Here is a 17,106-nt window from a genome sequence, read left to right on the forward strand (position 1 = left end):
GGCTACCCAGATTGAATCCTATAAGCCAGTCTACTAACATGTGATATATATTTTTTTTCTTGAAAGGAATAGTACTGGTAGAATATATATTCGTACATATATCCTAAATATAATATATCCTAAATATATGTACGAATATATATTCTGAAGTAACAGCCCTGTTCCTTTAGAGAACCCCAACTAATACAGCTAAAGAAGGCTTGGATTTTATCAGGTAACTTCTATGTCGTTTCACTAAACTGAACTGGCACAAAACTGTCTTCCATATATTAAGCTTATAATCACAGGCAAATACTACTATCTGTCTTGGTCTGAGAAGATTCTCTTTGAAATGAATGGCAGTGAACAGAGACTCACAGGGGCTCAATGTGCTAAGAACAAATAACAATTAAGTGCTGGGTCCTTACAGTGCATTAACACTGCCCCTGTAAGACTCAGCAAACATTCCAGAGGAAGGGGTGGAAAGAATGTAAGAGCCGGGAGACAGGGAGGACATGATATACCTCACTGAGATTATGATCTCATGGTATCTGTGGCAATCTGCACAAGATTGGACCTGCCATTGGTCAACCACCTGTTGAGGGTCTCAAGGGCTCCTCTTTTGAGAACTATTAGCTGCTGATAGATTCAGGGGAACACAGAAATCATTGTCATCAACGGTGTATCCTCTGGTGGGTCCACCAGGTTCCACTGGGTGGTTCAAAACAAGGTGACACACACCCCCAATTACAAAACAAAATACAAATATCTGTGAGTTCAAGGTATTTAAATGATATCTGGCAAAACACCAAAATATCAACAAAATGATATGAAGTTATAAACATTTTCAATTAATAAGTGGGTATTAATGGTCTCAATTTCCCAGTAAAAAGTAGTATTTTACTTCGTTGTTGCCTCTGAGAATCAATGACATGCATTGCATTGGGGCAAAAGGATGGAAAATGAAATTCTAAGCAAAGGGAACTAAGAAGCAAGGATAGCTATTTTAATTTCTGACAAAATAAAATTTAAAACAAAACTACTTAGAAGAGATAAGGTAGGACCCTCTATATTCATTAAAGGAAAATAATGCACCTATAGGACATTGCAATCCTAAGCATATATGTACCATTCACAGGGACATCTCGATTTGTAAAAGAAACGTTAGTAGATCTAAAACAATAGATTGATCCCAACACAGTTGTTGGAGAACCCCGCTACTGAGGTCACAGTCCACCACATTTGGATAGCTCTCCAAGCTTAGTGCAAAATAGCGGGCTCCCTTTTCCAGTGGGGCTTTCTCTTCTCTTCCTAACCTCAATTGCAGAGAGTCTCTGAGTACCGATGCATGACCGTACTTGGAGGATGACCCTGCACAGAGCTTCCTGCAAGACTCAGCACATAAGCCCTGCTTCTTCCTCACAGCTCCATGATAATTAGGTGCTGTATTATGACCAATCAGCCCTTCCCACCCACAATCCTAAGAACCCTTATATACCTTACTCCTGGAACAACAAAGTGAGCTGTCTCTCTGAAGCTGACTCCCGGAAGCTCTTTCCACCATACTCATGGCCATCTGAACCCTACGCGCTGCTGCTCCCTCCAGCATGTGAACTGCTGGCCAATGATCCACGAGGAAAAGGGAAATTCACACACAGTGATAATGAGTGAATTTTAATATCTTTCTCTCAACAATTGGAAGGTAATCCACAACTAGACGGAAACTCTGGAGTTGAAAGACACCGTAACACATGGACCTAACACATCTCACCTGCAGCCCAGCCTACTGCACATCTTATGCCAGGGTTCACAGTCTATGCCCCAACCCAACATGCTGCGTCCAGACACACAACCAACATAAGAGGTCCTCATGCTCAGGTCACAAAATAAAGCAATATGAAAGATCAAGAAAGCATGTGCTCTCTCCCTCCACAAAACCTGCCAGTCTTCTAGAAATGTTCTCCAATGAAGAATTCCTAGATGAACCTTGGGACATAGAACTTAAAAGAACAATCATAAACTCTCTCAAAGAACTCAAGGAGTGTGAAGAAGACACTAAATAAACTTAAAGATCATAAATTTCTGATGTGGATGTGGCTGAGGGGCTTGTAAGGAGGCAGGAAGGTTGCTGGGAGTGGGCTATAGATAAAGGAGAATGGGGTAAGAGAAACCAACGGGCACCATAGACATGTATGAAAGTTTTAAACAACAAATTTAGTAATATTTTTAAAATTCTAGTTAGGTCAAGCATGGTGGCACATATAGTTAATTCTAGCACTTGGTTGACAGAGACTGGTGTATATCTGTGAGAAAACATGAATGTGGACTTGATGAAATAATGATGATAATCCAGGAATTGGAAACCAAGCTTTAAAAAGATAGAGAAATATTATTAAGAAATTAGACAGAAATGATGTTGGAACTGAAAAACTTGATAACTCAATGAGAAAACTCAGGGGAAAGTCTTGTGCGTGTGTTGGATGGTTTGAGTAGATGATGCATTATCAAGACTCAAAGATAAAGTAAATGAGCTAGGACATAAAGACAAAGAATAAACAAACACACACATTAATGAAAACATATCCATGATACTGTAGAAAGAAAGCAAATGAAGCTATATGCAGAGTATGACTAAGAACTCAAACAGAAAAAATAAAATGACTGCAATCAACACACACCTTCCAAATATAAACATTAAATGTTAATGACCTCACTTCTTCAATCAAAAGACACAGGCTACTTGAATGGCTTAAGAAACAAAATCCATATTCCTGTCATATAACAAAAAAAACTCATCTTAACTTTAAAGATAGGCATAGTCTTAAAGTAAAGGAATGGGGGTGGAGAAAGAGAGAACTCCAATCAAAGGACACAGAGAGCAGACAGACACTGCTGATGTGATGCCTGACAAAATTGCCTTCAAACTAAAATAAATCGGAAGAGAAAAAGAAGGATGCTTCATTCTCATCAAGGGAATAATTGACCAAGATGTTACAATCAAAATATATATACATACATATACCAAACACTGGTGTAGTCAAAAACATGACTACTTCTAAAAACAAACCCTTGCCCATCCTTCCTTATGTGACCTTAATAAAATTCATTGATTTTGTATTTTAAAATATAAAAGGCATGAAAGTAGAGAAGGGCTAGGTAGGAAGGGAAGAGCAGTTGCAGAAACATAGGGAAGAGAGTACACACGGGATGCAGACAAACTACATACAGTCTGCCCAGGTATGAGGGGTCATGATGAAACCCATCATTCTGTAGGATTAACATGTAATCAGAAAAAAACAGTGATGAACAAATGAGGAAATAAAAAGCGCAGACACTACAAGAGGTTTTAAAGGCCAAAATTAATAACTACTTTCCCCCAAACCCCTAAACATTAATGTTCTCAATTAGAAGTTTCCCAATCAAAAGACATACAGACTGGAGAGAAAGGAAGGGGGTGGGGCAGGAGATCGTGGGACTCAGCTCAGAGCTTAAGGGTTTTGTTTGGATGCTAGTGGTATGCACGTGTGTGCTCATGGGCACACATGTATATATGTGCATATACACACATGTGTATATGTGGTTTTAAGGTAGTTTGGGAGAGGCCAGGAGGAGCCAGCAATGGCTGAGGAGCTAAAGATTGAGTCAGGAACCATTAGCCACGCTAACTTGAGTAATAATAACATCCCCCCACACATATACCCCTCACTGTCCGGGCAGCTGCAGCGTCCTACACCAGCAACACAAGACAAGCTGAGGATTTCTTAGCAGCAGTAAAGGGTTGTGAACCGATGAAGCCGCATCTCCCTAAGAAGACAGGCAGCCCATCACAGAACTGTAGTTTGTTGATACATTTATTTTGGGTTCATCTGCACGCATGTTGGGCCCAATGCACACAGACTCACAGACTCATGGGAGTTTCCCTAGGTTCTTAGCTGACTGCTTTGCCCTTTGATTCAGAATTGCATTGTTTGACAAAGAATGACCTTTGTGGATAAGCACAATGTCCCACATCATGAGCCACTGCTCCCACCCTATCCCCCACCCTCTGATAGTACTGCCAGATTGCAGAGACTATAGGTAGAGATGCCCTTTCTGAAGAACCAGCCAAGGCCTTTGGATTCAGTGTCATATTTTATGATTCCCTACGTATAGGACAGAGTAGAGTGGCCCCTGGGTGTGTGGAAGGTCTACATCTCACAGGACTTGCTGTATCATACAGACTGCATCTGCTTCAAACCGAAGGCTGAAGAAGCATTACCACATCAATGACTCCACTATCAAGCAGATAAGGCAAGAAGTATTTCTCTGAATTGAGGTGCCCAGGGAGTGGCACTATTAGGAAGTGTGGCCTTGTTGGAGTAGGTGTATCATTGTGGGCATGGGCTATAAGACCCTCATCCTAGCTCCCTGGAAGCAAATCTTCTCCTAGCAGCCTTCAGATGAAGATGTAGAACTCTCAGCTCCTCCTGCACCATGCCTGCCTGGACACTGCCATGCTCCCACCTTGATGATAATGGACTGAATCTCTGAGCCTGTAAGCCAGCCCCAATTAAATGTTGTCCTTATAAGGGTTGCTTTGGTCACTGTATCTGTTTACAGCAATGAAACCCTAACCAAGACTTACATCAACAAATGTAATCTATCATTACATTGTGTGATGTAACATAAATAGATTCAAGAGCAAAAGCACATGGACGTTTTAATAACTGAAGAAGGCTCTTGACAAAACCCCTTTATCATGAAAGTCCTGAAGAGACTTGGGATAGGAGGAACTTATCACAACAAAGACTGTGACAAAATTACCACCAGTGTTATGCTGAATAGAGAAAAACTCAAAGCATCTCCACAAATGACAGAAGTGTCCACTTTCTGTACTCTTTTCCAAAATGATCAGTACTGTGCTCGAATGTTTAGCCAGAGCAAGAAAACAAGAGAAGAAAATAAAAGGATGCCATGCATAAGAAACCCTAGGCGAACAGTGCACCACCCCGCATGGCTGTGTTGGTGGGCCCAAGAGGCTGGCTGTTCTGAGATGGCCGGGCAGGCAGACAGGATGTGAAGTGCTACACACTGGAAGAGATTCAGAAGCACTGAGTTAGCAAGAGCAGCTAGGTGATGCTGCACCACAGGGTGCATGATGTGACCAAGCTTCTGGAAGAGCATCCTAGTAGGAAAGAAGTCCTAGGAGAACAAACTGGGGGAGACGCTACTGAGAACTTGGAGGATGTTGGCCAATCTACTGATGTACAAGAACTGTCCAACACCTACATCATCAGAGACTTCTATCCAGACAACAGACCAAAATTGCCAAACCTTTGGAAACTCTGATTATTACTATCAAGTTTAATTCTAATTGGTGGTCCCAACTGAGTGATCCCAGCCATCTCAGCAGTAACAAGAATCAGGAATGTAGGAATGTAGACCATGGAATAGAACAGAAGACACAAGGGGGTTGGGTTTTGTTTTGTTTTGTTTTGTTTTGTTTTTACAAATATAGCAAATGTATAATTGGAAAAATAGCTTCATCAACAATGGATGCTGGGGAAACTGAATATTCACATGTAAAAGAATAAAACAAGATCCCTGCATTACTTTCTGTTACTGTAATGAAATACCACAAACAAAAGTACCTTATGCAGGGAAGAGTTCACTTGGGCTTGCAGTTATAGAGAGACAGTTGGTAAGAGCAGGGAAACACAGAGCCAAGTATCCAGAGCAGGAACTGAGAGGATATGCTTCCACCCACAGCTAAGAAGCAGGAATGTAGTGGGTGTAATGGATATGGGGTGTCAAAGTTAGCCAGGTAGTGGTGCACACCTTTAACTCCAGCACCAGGGAGGCAGAGGCAGGCAGATCTCCATGAGTTCAAGGCCAGCCTGGTCAAAGAGTGAGTTCTAGGACAGCCATGGTTTACCCCTCTTCCCCCCCCCCAAACAAAAACAAAGCAAAGCAAACCGTCCAAGTCTGCCCATAGTGATTTACTTTCTCCAATAAGATTATGCTTCCTAAAGATTCTGTAACCTCTCCCAAAGGGCCACAGAAATGTGGACCACGGATTTCAATATGTGAGCCTCTAGGGAACATATTCCACTTCCTGGTTCCCATAGACTTGTGACCATCTCATAATTCAAAATCTATTTAGTCCCCACACTCTTTCAAAGTTTCAACACTGTTTTTAAGTTCAAAGTTTCTTTTGAAACTCAAAGCATGCTCTTAACTGTGACCTTCTGTAAAACCAAAAAGCAAATCAAGTTTTAGGATGCAGTCAAGGGCAATAGAAATAGCCTTTATTATTAACCTTCATTATTTTGGGAGTCCCTTGAACCTTAAGGAACTTGAATGTAATCCCCTATTCCTGAAGACATCACAGATTTCAGACACAAGAATTGGAGGAATTAAGTTGGAATTGACCTGCAAGCCTTCTCCCTGAAGGACAGCTCTGTACCACTGGAAGGTATGCACAAGCTGCCTAGAGGGGGAAGCAAGCAACAGTTCTAACCAGCTGTAAAACCCATGGACCACACAATGACTAGCCTGGCAAGGTATCTACAGTGATGCCATATGGGTACTTGGGTAACTAACAGATCCTCTGTTTAGACTGAAGGCCTGCTCAATCCAAGGAAATTCATACCTGGTCTGCAAACCTGTAGCTGGAGAGGTCATAGATCTCAGGGGAAACTTACCATTGCCATCTTCCTAAACCAATTAATTTCTAACTGTATCCTAAATGCTGTATCCTAATACCCACAAATAAGTATAGCTCTCACCCCTCGCCAAAGAAGCTTCTTTTTACAGCAGATGGTGACTATTGCAGAGATCAACAACTGGTAAAACTGCAAACTACGTGAGCAGGGGTACCCAGGCCCAACTGATAAATCTACAATGCAACTCTTCCATTTAAGGCTCAGGGAACATTGAGAAGAGGGGGTGTGGGCCACTGCACTGGGCACTCATCATCTTTCAGACATATCCCTGCCTGAGAGCACCCTGGCTCTCTTCCTTCTCACTAGTCTACTCAAACCTCATGGAATATCCACCACAGAGAGCATTCCTGAACATACGAGATAATCTCAGTTGTCTAGGAAATTCTCCAAACACAGAGAAGCAACAGTCTATATTCTTAGCTTAACGCTTTGCAGAACATCCCATTCCTTCCTTGACTCACAAGAGAACTGTCAGAGGAATCAAACATTCCAGGAAAAACTTGCACCCTCAGCTGAACCTTCTACCAGGCAATTAAACGGTTAGAACTTCAATTACTGTGGAGACATTAAAAAGTTACAGGTCCAGGGCCTAATTACAACTTAGCTTTGGCTATCTTTAGCTCCCTAAATAGCCAGTTTTTGCCTACCTCTATGTGGACCTAACATCTGTTGACTGACAATTCTTTTAAAAAATCTTGTTTTGGAACTTAATAAACTTAGGTTTTTTTTGGCAATCAAAAGGTCAGAAATACCATCAGATATCTGCAATCTGTAATAGAGGCTTCTCCATTTTGCTATAACCCACTTACTTCATGTTTCCATCAATGTATTTTTTAGAGCCTTGAGTTATAATTTTCTTTGTTCTGTTATTATAAAAAATTATCAAGCCGTCGCCATGTTGAAGCATGGAATTTTGGGGAGTCTGAATCTGTGTACTGTTGATGCTAAAGTCACAGCTCTCCCCTTAAGCAGAATATGAGGTAGCTTATTCCCCAGCCATCTTGAGTAACCATGGCCTGAGAAGACAGCTTTGGGTTAACCCAATTCCATGTTCCAATGTGGAAATGGTTTTATGAAGTTTTATAGCTTGAAGAACAAAGAAAGTCCTAAAAGCAAGTTTAAAATTCATTGGTGGATAGATCAGAAAGAAGGTTATGGCAAATGAGGGGGTGCTTTTTGATACTCCTCAGATGTTCTCTGATGACGTTCTTAGCCTTTGGATTGGTGGAGGCTGGTGGTCTGCTAGGTTAATAGACTTCAAAGGTTTTTATCTATTAGTCACAGGATGTTGGGGTGGGTGAAATGAGAAATGACTCTGCATGAAGCTAACGGATATGCTGGCCTCAGCCTCCAACAGGTTCTTCCAGAGCTATACTGGGTACTTTGCAATAGAGGAAGTGGGCAATTCTGTCATTCCCTATGTGGAAACGATCACCACAGGATGTACCAGCCTGGCACGGAAATATGGTTCCCTTCTCCGTCCCGGAAGTTCTTTGGGCTTTGGTGGAAAACACACTTGTGACAAATAAGGCAGCAGAGGGCAAACACCCCCTAGAGAAGATTGCTTATGTTTGGGATCTGTCTAACAGAATGTCTCATGGCCTAGACGGTATAGAATGGGTGCTAGAGGCATTCTCCTGTGAGCATGAGGACAACAGTCAGAGTCAGTTAGGGAACAATGAGGAGACGGGAAACGACAGAGATGATCCGTTCTGGGCAGGAGTCAGACAAGTTTCCTGGTATTCTGCTTCAGTTTTAGTTGTCCTGTGTGTCTCCTGACTCCTCCTTGAACTCCAGCTGCTAAGTATAAAGGATCGTGATAGGAAGAAAAGGTGTATGGATGAGTGAGAAGACAAAGATTTAACAGCTCAGAAACAGGAAGATGAGGGCAATGAAAAACTTAAATTACTTAAGCAAAGCATGGTGGGGAGGGAGGATCAACACTTATGGGAGAGGACAGAGCTATGGAGATAGCGGAGAGGCAGGGGCAAGGCTAGGACAATAAGACACAGAGGACAGGAGGGTTCAAGCATAGGAATGAAGCCAAGCAAGAAGCAAGCAGCACTCTTCCAGGCCTGATGCTAGCTGAATCCCAGTCTACCATGCTGCACCTCAGCAGAAGTCATTACAGGAGGTAAACTACCTGACTGTCTCCAAGATGGGTTCTCCAGGCAGAAGGCAAACTCCCTGCTTCTTGCATAATTTACCAGGCATGCAAGGATATCTGTGCTCCTCTACTCAGCCCCTGCAGAGCACTGCATTATGCCCAGATGACTGGAGTAGTACTTTAAATTTAATTTCTAGTATCTCTCGGCATTCCCATCTCTTCATCCAGTCCATACCAAACGTGTGAGCCAGTTTCTTTCCATGAAAACCACACAGTGTACATGTTCTATTGACTGCCTCTACATGGTCTCTTTGCCCCTGCTTCACCACCCACACCTGCCCCCACACCCTCACTCCCCCCACCCCCAGTGTGAAAAAGCTACTGTTCCTTTCATTTCCCAGGTCCCTGTCCAGAGGGAGGCAACCTCTTCCCTTTTAATCTCCTATCCCAAATCTTTTGTTTTCTTTTGTTTTGTTTGAGACAGGGTTTCTCTGTATAGCTGTGGGTGTCCTGGAACTCACTCTGTAGACCAGGCTGGCCTTGAACTCAGAGATCTGCCTGCCTCTGCCTCCTCAGTGCTGGGGTTAAAGGACTGCACCACCATACCCAAATCTTACTAGAAGTAATGGCTCTTGCTTCCAGCTAAGCCAAAGCCCCAATTTGATGCCTGGTTCTCAGTGCTTACATCTTATGTGACATTGCATGCAGGAACATTGCTCTAGTTTTTGAGCCACACATTCCTAAAAGAGTGAAACCATGAATTTCTGCTATCCATAACCACCCCCCTCCCAACCTAGCATAGCATCTAACAACATTCCCTCCTTGTAATTACTGTTCTTTCCTAAGGTATTTTATAGGGGTGAGAAGAGGAAATTAAGCATCCTGTGCAAAAAGAAGACATGGAAGAGGGCAGCAGGGATGTGTGTGGAAACCCTAGCCTGAGAGGGAAATCCATGCGAGTAAGCTGTGATCTCCAGTATGCTACATGAACTGACGATTTGGGGTGGGAGAAGCCTCTCCAGGGCTAGGGAAATGGCTCAGCAGTTAAAAACACTAGTTGCTATGGAAGAGGCCCTGGATTCGATTCCCAGCACCTGTGAAGTGGTCCACAACCATTCCTAACTCCAGTTCCAGGGGGGATCTGATGCCCTCTTCTAACCTCCATGGGCACCAGGCATGCATGTGGTGCTCAGACACGTGTGCAGACAAAATACTCACACATAAGATAAACTGAATAAATCTAATTAAAAAAAAACTTTTTAAAAGATTCTCTAAGGATGACTGACTGACTGGAATGTCTGCAGTTGTGGGGAGCTGAAATGTTATAGGTCAAGAGCCAAATTATCTTGAGCTAATTTTAGCCCTCTTAGTAGTTCCTGTCTGATGACTCTTAGGTAAATCCTTTCTGAACTTAACAGACCACTGGCTTTCACCAATCCAAAGGCTAAGGATGTCATCAGGCACTGAGATCTATAACAGAGATGTTCCTGCTTTCCTGCAACTTTGCTGTAAATGCTTTGCCTGCCTAGTGTTTTTATCTATCTATCTGTTTGTTTGGTTGTTGTTGTTGTTGTTGTTGTTGTTGTTGTTGTTGTTGTTGTTGGCACAGGGTCTCAAGAAGCTCAGGCTGGCCTCAGATTTGTTATGTAGCCAAGGACGACCTTTAACTTTCATCCTCCTGTTTTTATCTCTACAAAAGTATAACACCATGTCCAGGGAAACATTTGGGTGATATAACCACACTGGAAATGTAAAAGGCCTGACAGAAAGGAAGACATTTTAAAGAACCACCATGTCTCTTGATCTTACTATCAGACTGTTGGAAAAATGACAACAAATTTCTCAAAGAAATGGAATTTTCCCAGGAATCTCACTCATGATGGAAGAAGGAAAAAAAAAATCCAGCCATCAAGAGGAAGAACTTGGCAGAGATTTCACATAGTCCTAACTACATAGTTCTTAGAGGACAGGACAGAAGCCCAGACAGTATTGGGTCAAGGGCAGGTGGGACTCTTTGGATGTACATATTCCTGACCTGCTATTTAAGCTTCAGTCTCATGTCAGGCCCTGAAAATGGATTCCCTGGATCCCTTCATCCCCTGTCCCCCAGGGGGGCCACATTGAATATGTATGTCTTCTGCTTTCACTTCTAACTTGGCTTCCTGATTTGAGCACAGGTTGTACCCTAATCCTCAAGTTCAATAACGGAAAGAAGAACACATGATCCAGTGACAATTCCCCTCAATTCATCAAGGTGACTGAAGTGACACATGGGTTTAAACAGAAAGCCAGAAGAGCACATGGCTGAGACATCCTGGTAGGGTGTAGATCTGCCCATCATCACCGTCTTGGCTCCAGTGTATCCTGCAAAATGGTCTCACGAGCTGCCAGGGTTGTGTCGAATCTTTTTCTAACAGACAAGCTGTTCTAGTCTTTTCCACCTTCTAGCCTAAGACCCTCATGGGAATTTCAGTTTCTTGCTGTCCATTGTTTCATTAGTCTGACAGTGGAATGGAAAGGTCAGAGTCTCTTCTTAGACTATCATTACTCCTGCCAGGATGGTTAAAGAAGAAGCAAAGTCCAGTACAGATGTTATCAAGTGTCTGTAAATTAGTTGAAAAAGACAAAGGTGAACAGACCAATGTCTTTCAGGAGACAACACCATTCATTCCAAATAGCTCAGGAAAGTAGAGGTTAGCGTGCGTCATGTGACAGGGAGATCCTCACTGTTCTAAAACCCAGGAAGAGGTTCAACCAATGATGAGGCTGCAGCTAAGGAATTCAGGTCATGGAGAAACTCAATCATCTAACTACTGTGCTTAATTTATCCCAACCCAGAGCACAGTGAGTTCAGGAAAAAGTGTCACATGGGATTTGATTTTGGAGGATTCTTCCAGGAGCACCGTCAGGTATGCGGTGGACAATGTCAAGCTGGATGCAGGAAAAATGTTCAGAGAAGATGCTCTGTTGTTAATGTAGAGAAGAAAGAAAAAAGCCTGGGTCAGGTAGGCAGGAGGCAGAGAGAGAGAGGGAGAGAGAGAGAGAGAGAGAGAGAGAGAGAGAGAGAGAGAGAGAGAGAGAGAGAGAAGCAGATGGGGTGCATACAAGGCAGGGTTGGGTGGGGGGGGTGGCGGAATTCTGGCTTCCAAGAATTTGCATTAAAGAGGAGACTTAGACAGGTTTTAGGGTATAGCCCGCCATTTCTGAGGTTGTGTACAGAAGGAAGTAAGTGAGGATGCCTGGCCCATGAAGAAGCCACAATAGAGATAGAGGTTTTGGGATCATCCTTGCAAGCTTGGTGGTATGACAATAAAAGACAAGAAGAGATAACCCTCAAATGAGTGGAGACAGGGAGAGAGAGCCCAGCACCAAACCTGCAGAACATCTACACTGAAGGAGAGATAAGGGCAGAAGCGTTCATTCCAGATGCTCTGCCCCAGAGGCATTGCAAGTGTGGCTGTTGTACCACACGTGTGTCAGCGCGTGGCAGAGAGGAGGGAGGAACACGCTTAGTGTTCACTATGAACATCTGAATGATTAGTAGCCTAATGTTCCCTGAAAAGAACGAGCCGGAGGTGACCACCAGTTTGACACCAGTCTGGCACCAGGCAGGCCAGGCCAGGCTCCCAGGACAGGAGCAAGGCAGAGGTTAGAAGAACCCCACCTGGGACTGTGGGGCCCCAGGAAAGAGCAAGCCAGAGACAGATGACTCCTGCAAGGGGTTACTAAGGCAGGCTGCTTAAGCCAGAGATAACCACCAAACTGGTGCCACAGGACACATACAGGGAGCTAGACTGAGATGACCACCAGTCCGGGGCTCAGACCATGCCCCAGATGAACCCTGCCCAGTGCCATAATGCACAGGTGGGGCTTAGCACTCCTGAGATCCCTCCTGAGACTTCAAACACTCCAGGTACCACTAAGAGGAGCAAGTACGTTGTAAAGAAATGGAAGAGAAATAGAAGGGTGTGGGCACAATGAAGAGGCAGAACTGGAGACTCGAGGGTAGTTAGGAACAGCCTGATGTGAGGAGCCGGTGATGCCACCTGGAACCGTGGTGGGGTCCTGACCTGTGCTGCCACTGGGGTCTCTTACCTGCTGCAGCAATTGAGCAAGCCCAGCACCTCACCTGGGCACTATAGGAGAGCTGACCCTGGATATGGGGGTTGAAGGTAAGCTGGCCCTAAGTTCATGAGTGTGGGAGAGCTGGCCCTGCCTCTTGTCTGCTGTGTGGTGGTGCAGGCAAGGGAGTGATCCCCTCACCTCCCTGTGCCCTTGCCAACCAGCAGCGAGCAGGGGAGCTGGTCATGGGAGTGGGAGAACTGGTCATGTCCCTCATTGACTGCAACACTCAGGAGAAGGAGATGAGTGGGATTGGGGTGCACAATGTGAAAGTCACAATGAGCCAATAAAAAGGTTTTTTTTTTTTTTTTTTTTAAAGTCCATCTCTGTGGAGAAGAACTGGCCAGAGGTAGGGGACTCTCTGAGGGGTCAACAGAGCAAAAGAGGAGTGGTCTGAAGTACTGGAAACTGCACGCAAGGCAGGGAAAATGGTCTGAGAAGATTTTTTGAAAAAACAAGAAATCATTAAGCACCCTGTTACCTTCTGAGTTGTATGACTCTGACATAGAACTCTGTAAAACAAACCAAAACAACAAAAACCCTGTAATTTGATGGCTCTTGCTCACTAGAATGTGAATTAATAAGAGAAAGCAATGGGTTAAGTCTCTTGTGGATAAACTCGGTTTCGCACTTGTAAATTTATTCACTTTGGAATTCCTACGGAAATGTGATAACTTTGACTTTTCCTTTGAGTCAGTTGAGATGTCTTACTGTAAATAGTCCTCAGTTGTTGGTGATTAAATATAATTTGACATGAATTCATTTTATGTTTATATAAACGCTGTTAAGTTTTGTGTTTTTTTTGTTTGTTTGTTTTTTGTTTTTTAAATGATACTACAGCAGAAGAACTAACTGAAAGGTCACTATTAAGTCTTCTAACCGCCGCACAGTCAGTTCGGTAGGCTCACAGGAACTGAAGGCGGAGCACCATGTCGGGTGAATGGTAAACGAAGACAATGCCTTCTAAGCAACTTGGCTATGATGGGTAGAGAGGAAGTATTTTCTAGATGGCATCAACTTGTGGGAAGGAGGAAGAAATCTGTGTTTTCTTTTAAGGGCATGGTTTTGTTTTGCGTATTACAGTTCCTCCCTCAAGCTGTCAGTCCGTTGATCAACCACACAGGGCATAATAATCACTGTGAACAAGAACTGCTAGAAGGCATCTGTCTGGGAAGACTGATTGACTGATTGAACTTGAGTGGAAAGGTTGGAATGGTGCAGATCCAAAGCCTAATTATCTTGCCTTGGACTAGTTTCAGTCTCTGTACATCAACTCCTTGCCCACCTCTGTGTAGGATCTAACACCCTGTAACTAATGGATCAAACCCCTTTAGAGATCTATTGATTTAGTAGACCATTAGTTTCCACCAACCCCAAAGCTAAGACTGTCATCAGATGGCATCTGAAGCCATAGGAGAGATTTGCCCTTTTTGTGGTAACTGCATCTGCTCCTTGATTTATGGTTTCCTTTGTCCTCTTGCATACGACTCCATGAACTGCTTTCACATGGCAACACAGAACCTGGTGTTTCTCAGGATGTGATCACTCAAATTTGGCTCCAGTATTAATTACCTTTTACTCTCTTTAAGATGATAGTTGGATTTTTTTTCCACAGAGAGCATGACAATGGCAATCATGGAGGTAGGACACTCATGGAGGTAGGGGAGTGGCTACTGAGGTGGTGAAGGAGGAGCACTTAGTGTGGTATGAGGCCTTCTGTGAACAAATAAGTCCTTTTTTGTTTTGTGTTTTGTTTGTTTGTTTGTTTTAAGATAGAATCTCACTATGTAGCCCAGGCTGGCTTCAAACTCAAAGAGTTTCATCTTCCCTTCCAGTACCTGCCCCTGCCTCCTAAGTGTTGGTACTAGTCTTTAAATAAGAATGACTTGCATGTGTCTCCCTTTTCTACAATGATCTTGAAGACTGAGAGGCAGAACACGTGCTTGCTGGGTGTCACATCTCACAAGAGAAGCACAGCATGGAGGGAAGGCCCACAGTCAAGGATCTACGTGTTTGTTCTAGCTCTGATCTGCAGCCAATACTCTAGAGGCACAACCCATGTCATCAGCTGGAGTGTAGTTCAGTACTACAGTGTGTGCTTAGCACACATGAGGCTCTGAGCTCAATCCTGCAGTCCCATCGTCCCAAAAGTCATGTGGTCTAAATAAAAATAAGTGGTTTGTAACATTTCAACTTGTAGGCTCCTGAAAATTTACTTTTTTTCTGCCACTATTCTGACACCCCTAAAGGATACCAGGATCATAGACTCCAGATACAAGTGTTTCCCTGGCCCGAGAATTTGTCAACATTAGTGTTATTCTGTCCCAGCATTAGACTCATAGTCAACCAGTGCTCCCATGCTGAATGCTTTCTCCTAGCTGTTCCATGAGGCATAAAGAATGGAGAATAGGAGAAGTTCCTTGAGGGTCTGATTTCAGAAGCTCAAGATTCACATATATCTAATCACATATATGAAAGGACTGGCCAACTGACTAAACAAATTCTAGATTTATTCTTTCCATAGGTCCCTTCCTAATCATCTTCAACCCTCAAGTAGTTTCAGTGAATGTCACAGAAAGCAAAAAAAAAAAAACCCCAAGACTCAGAAAGTTTTGGTGGTTTGAAAGGTCACATGGCTGGTAAGTGGCATTTATGTTAGAACCCATGTCTGTTTTCTCAGACCAGAGAAAATACACATCTGGATTCTGATAGCAGAAAGGGTCTGGCCATTGTGATACTTGGAGGCTAATTTTTTAAAATGCCAGATTGGCTTACACAGTAGTGCATGCTGCATCTGGACACACTGCAAAGAACCCAGGTCATGATGGCTGGCATGGCCGTAGCCAGACACTAACTGTGGAATGTCCTCATGTTTATCTTCTAAAAATTTTTGTCTGAGAATCTGCAGTCATCTCTTAGCTCTGTGCAAAAGATGTCAGTCAGAATCATGGTGGCGAGTAGACCATCTGTCTCTGCTAGGAAGAGCCAGAAGACAATGTATAAATCCAATGGAAAATAAAGGCAGAAGTCAAAACTATAGCCACTGGGTGAAAACTGGAAGCAGGCAGAGCTAGGCTCAGTAGAAAGAAGAAATATCTTCCAATTAATCTTGCCAAAATAGTAGGAACCCTTTCCCCCCTTTTTAAGGTGGCATTGACCAGCTGACCATGAACAATAACTACTACCACCACCAACAGACTGCGCATACTGGGTTAAACCACTTAAAACTGCTACTGTTAACAATTACTTTTGACCTATAAAAACAGTCATTTGGAGTCAGGCAAGCATAGGAATAGCTAGCAACCTGGGACTCCTCCTGTTAATGACCATCAAACTTAGATTCCATCATCATAGTGTAGTGATATCTGGGTACAAAACTGGGGGAGTTGATCTGTCTGAGTCGGCTTTGAGTGCATGCACAGTAAGCCAATAATTGAGTATGCAAATGATTAAACTCTTCTGCTTTATGGGAAGGGACATGCACAGTAAGGGTCATGTAATCCAAGCCTATCAGTCAAACTAGAGACCCACCCAAACCACATCCATAGCAACCAAACTGCTTCTCTTGAAGCCCCTAAGAGGAAACTCCCAACAGTTGTCAGGGTCCTTCCTACCTCACCAGCAGGTCTCACTGACAGTTTTGAGTTTATTCTTTTCTAACTTTTATCACTTCTTTGCTTTGAATAGAGTTTCCCTATTATTTTTGATCTACCTTTATTTTACTTTATTTTCTTTTTTTATTTACTTTCTTTTTTATTTGCCTTGTTTTATTATTTTATTTTTGATCTACCTTTATTTTTACTTTCAACAAGTTATTGAGAGTTCAGAAAAGTCCAAACTAGACTCCAACCTCTATAACAATTAATTATATCTTTCTACCTCAGAATAATTTTCACCACCCCCCACACACACCCCACGCACATACCATCTCCCCTGCTTCACTGTTCTACCAGGATGGCTTACCACGTTTTCTTATTGCTCCTCTCTGAGTCTTCCACACACTTCCTGCCTCGGGCTGCTCACTGCTGCCAGTGCCTTCATCTGGAATTATCTTTTCTCTAGATAAATGCCTGGCTTACCTCGCTTGTAAAAGACCTTACAGCCCCTTCCTGACCAAGCAGCATAAACAGCTCACTCTCCTGTCTACCCTCTGTGCTTACAGCATTTTATCTCTATGTCCTTAGCTCTTCCTTC

The 17,106-nt window shown here is 43.2% G+C and overlaps 1 pseudogene; it reads left to right on the forward strand.

Moving 5' to 3' along the window:
* Positions 1-12,220: 12,220 nt before the first annotated feature.
* LOC117708029 (small nucleolar RNA SNORA17) lies at positions 12,221-12,343 on the forward strand (annotated as a pseudogene).
* The last annotated feature ends 4,763 nt before the right edge of the window (positions 12,344-17,106 follow it).

This window comes from Arvicanthis niloticus, chromosome 4, assembly GCF_011762505.2.
Source record: "Arvicanthis niloticus isolate mArvNil1 chromosome 4, mArvNil1.pat.X, whole genome shotgun sequence".
NCBI classification, from domain to species: Eukaryota; Metazoa; Chordata; class Mammalia; order Rodentia; family Muridae; genus Arvicanthis; species Arvicanthis niloticus.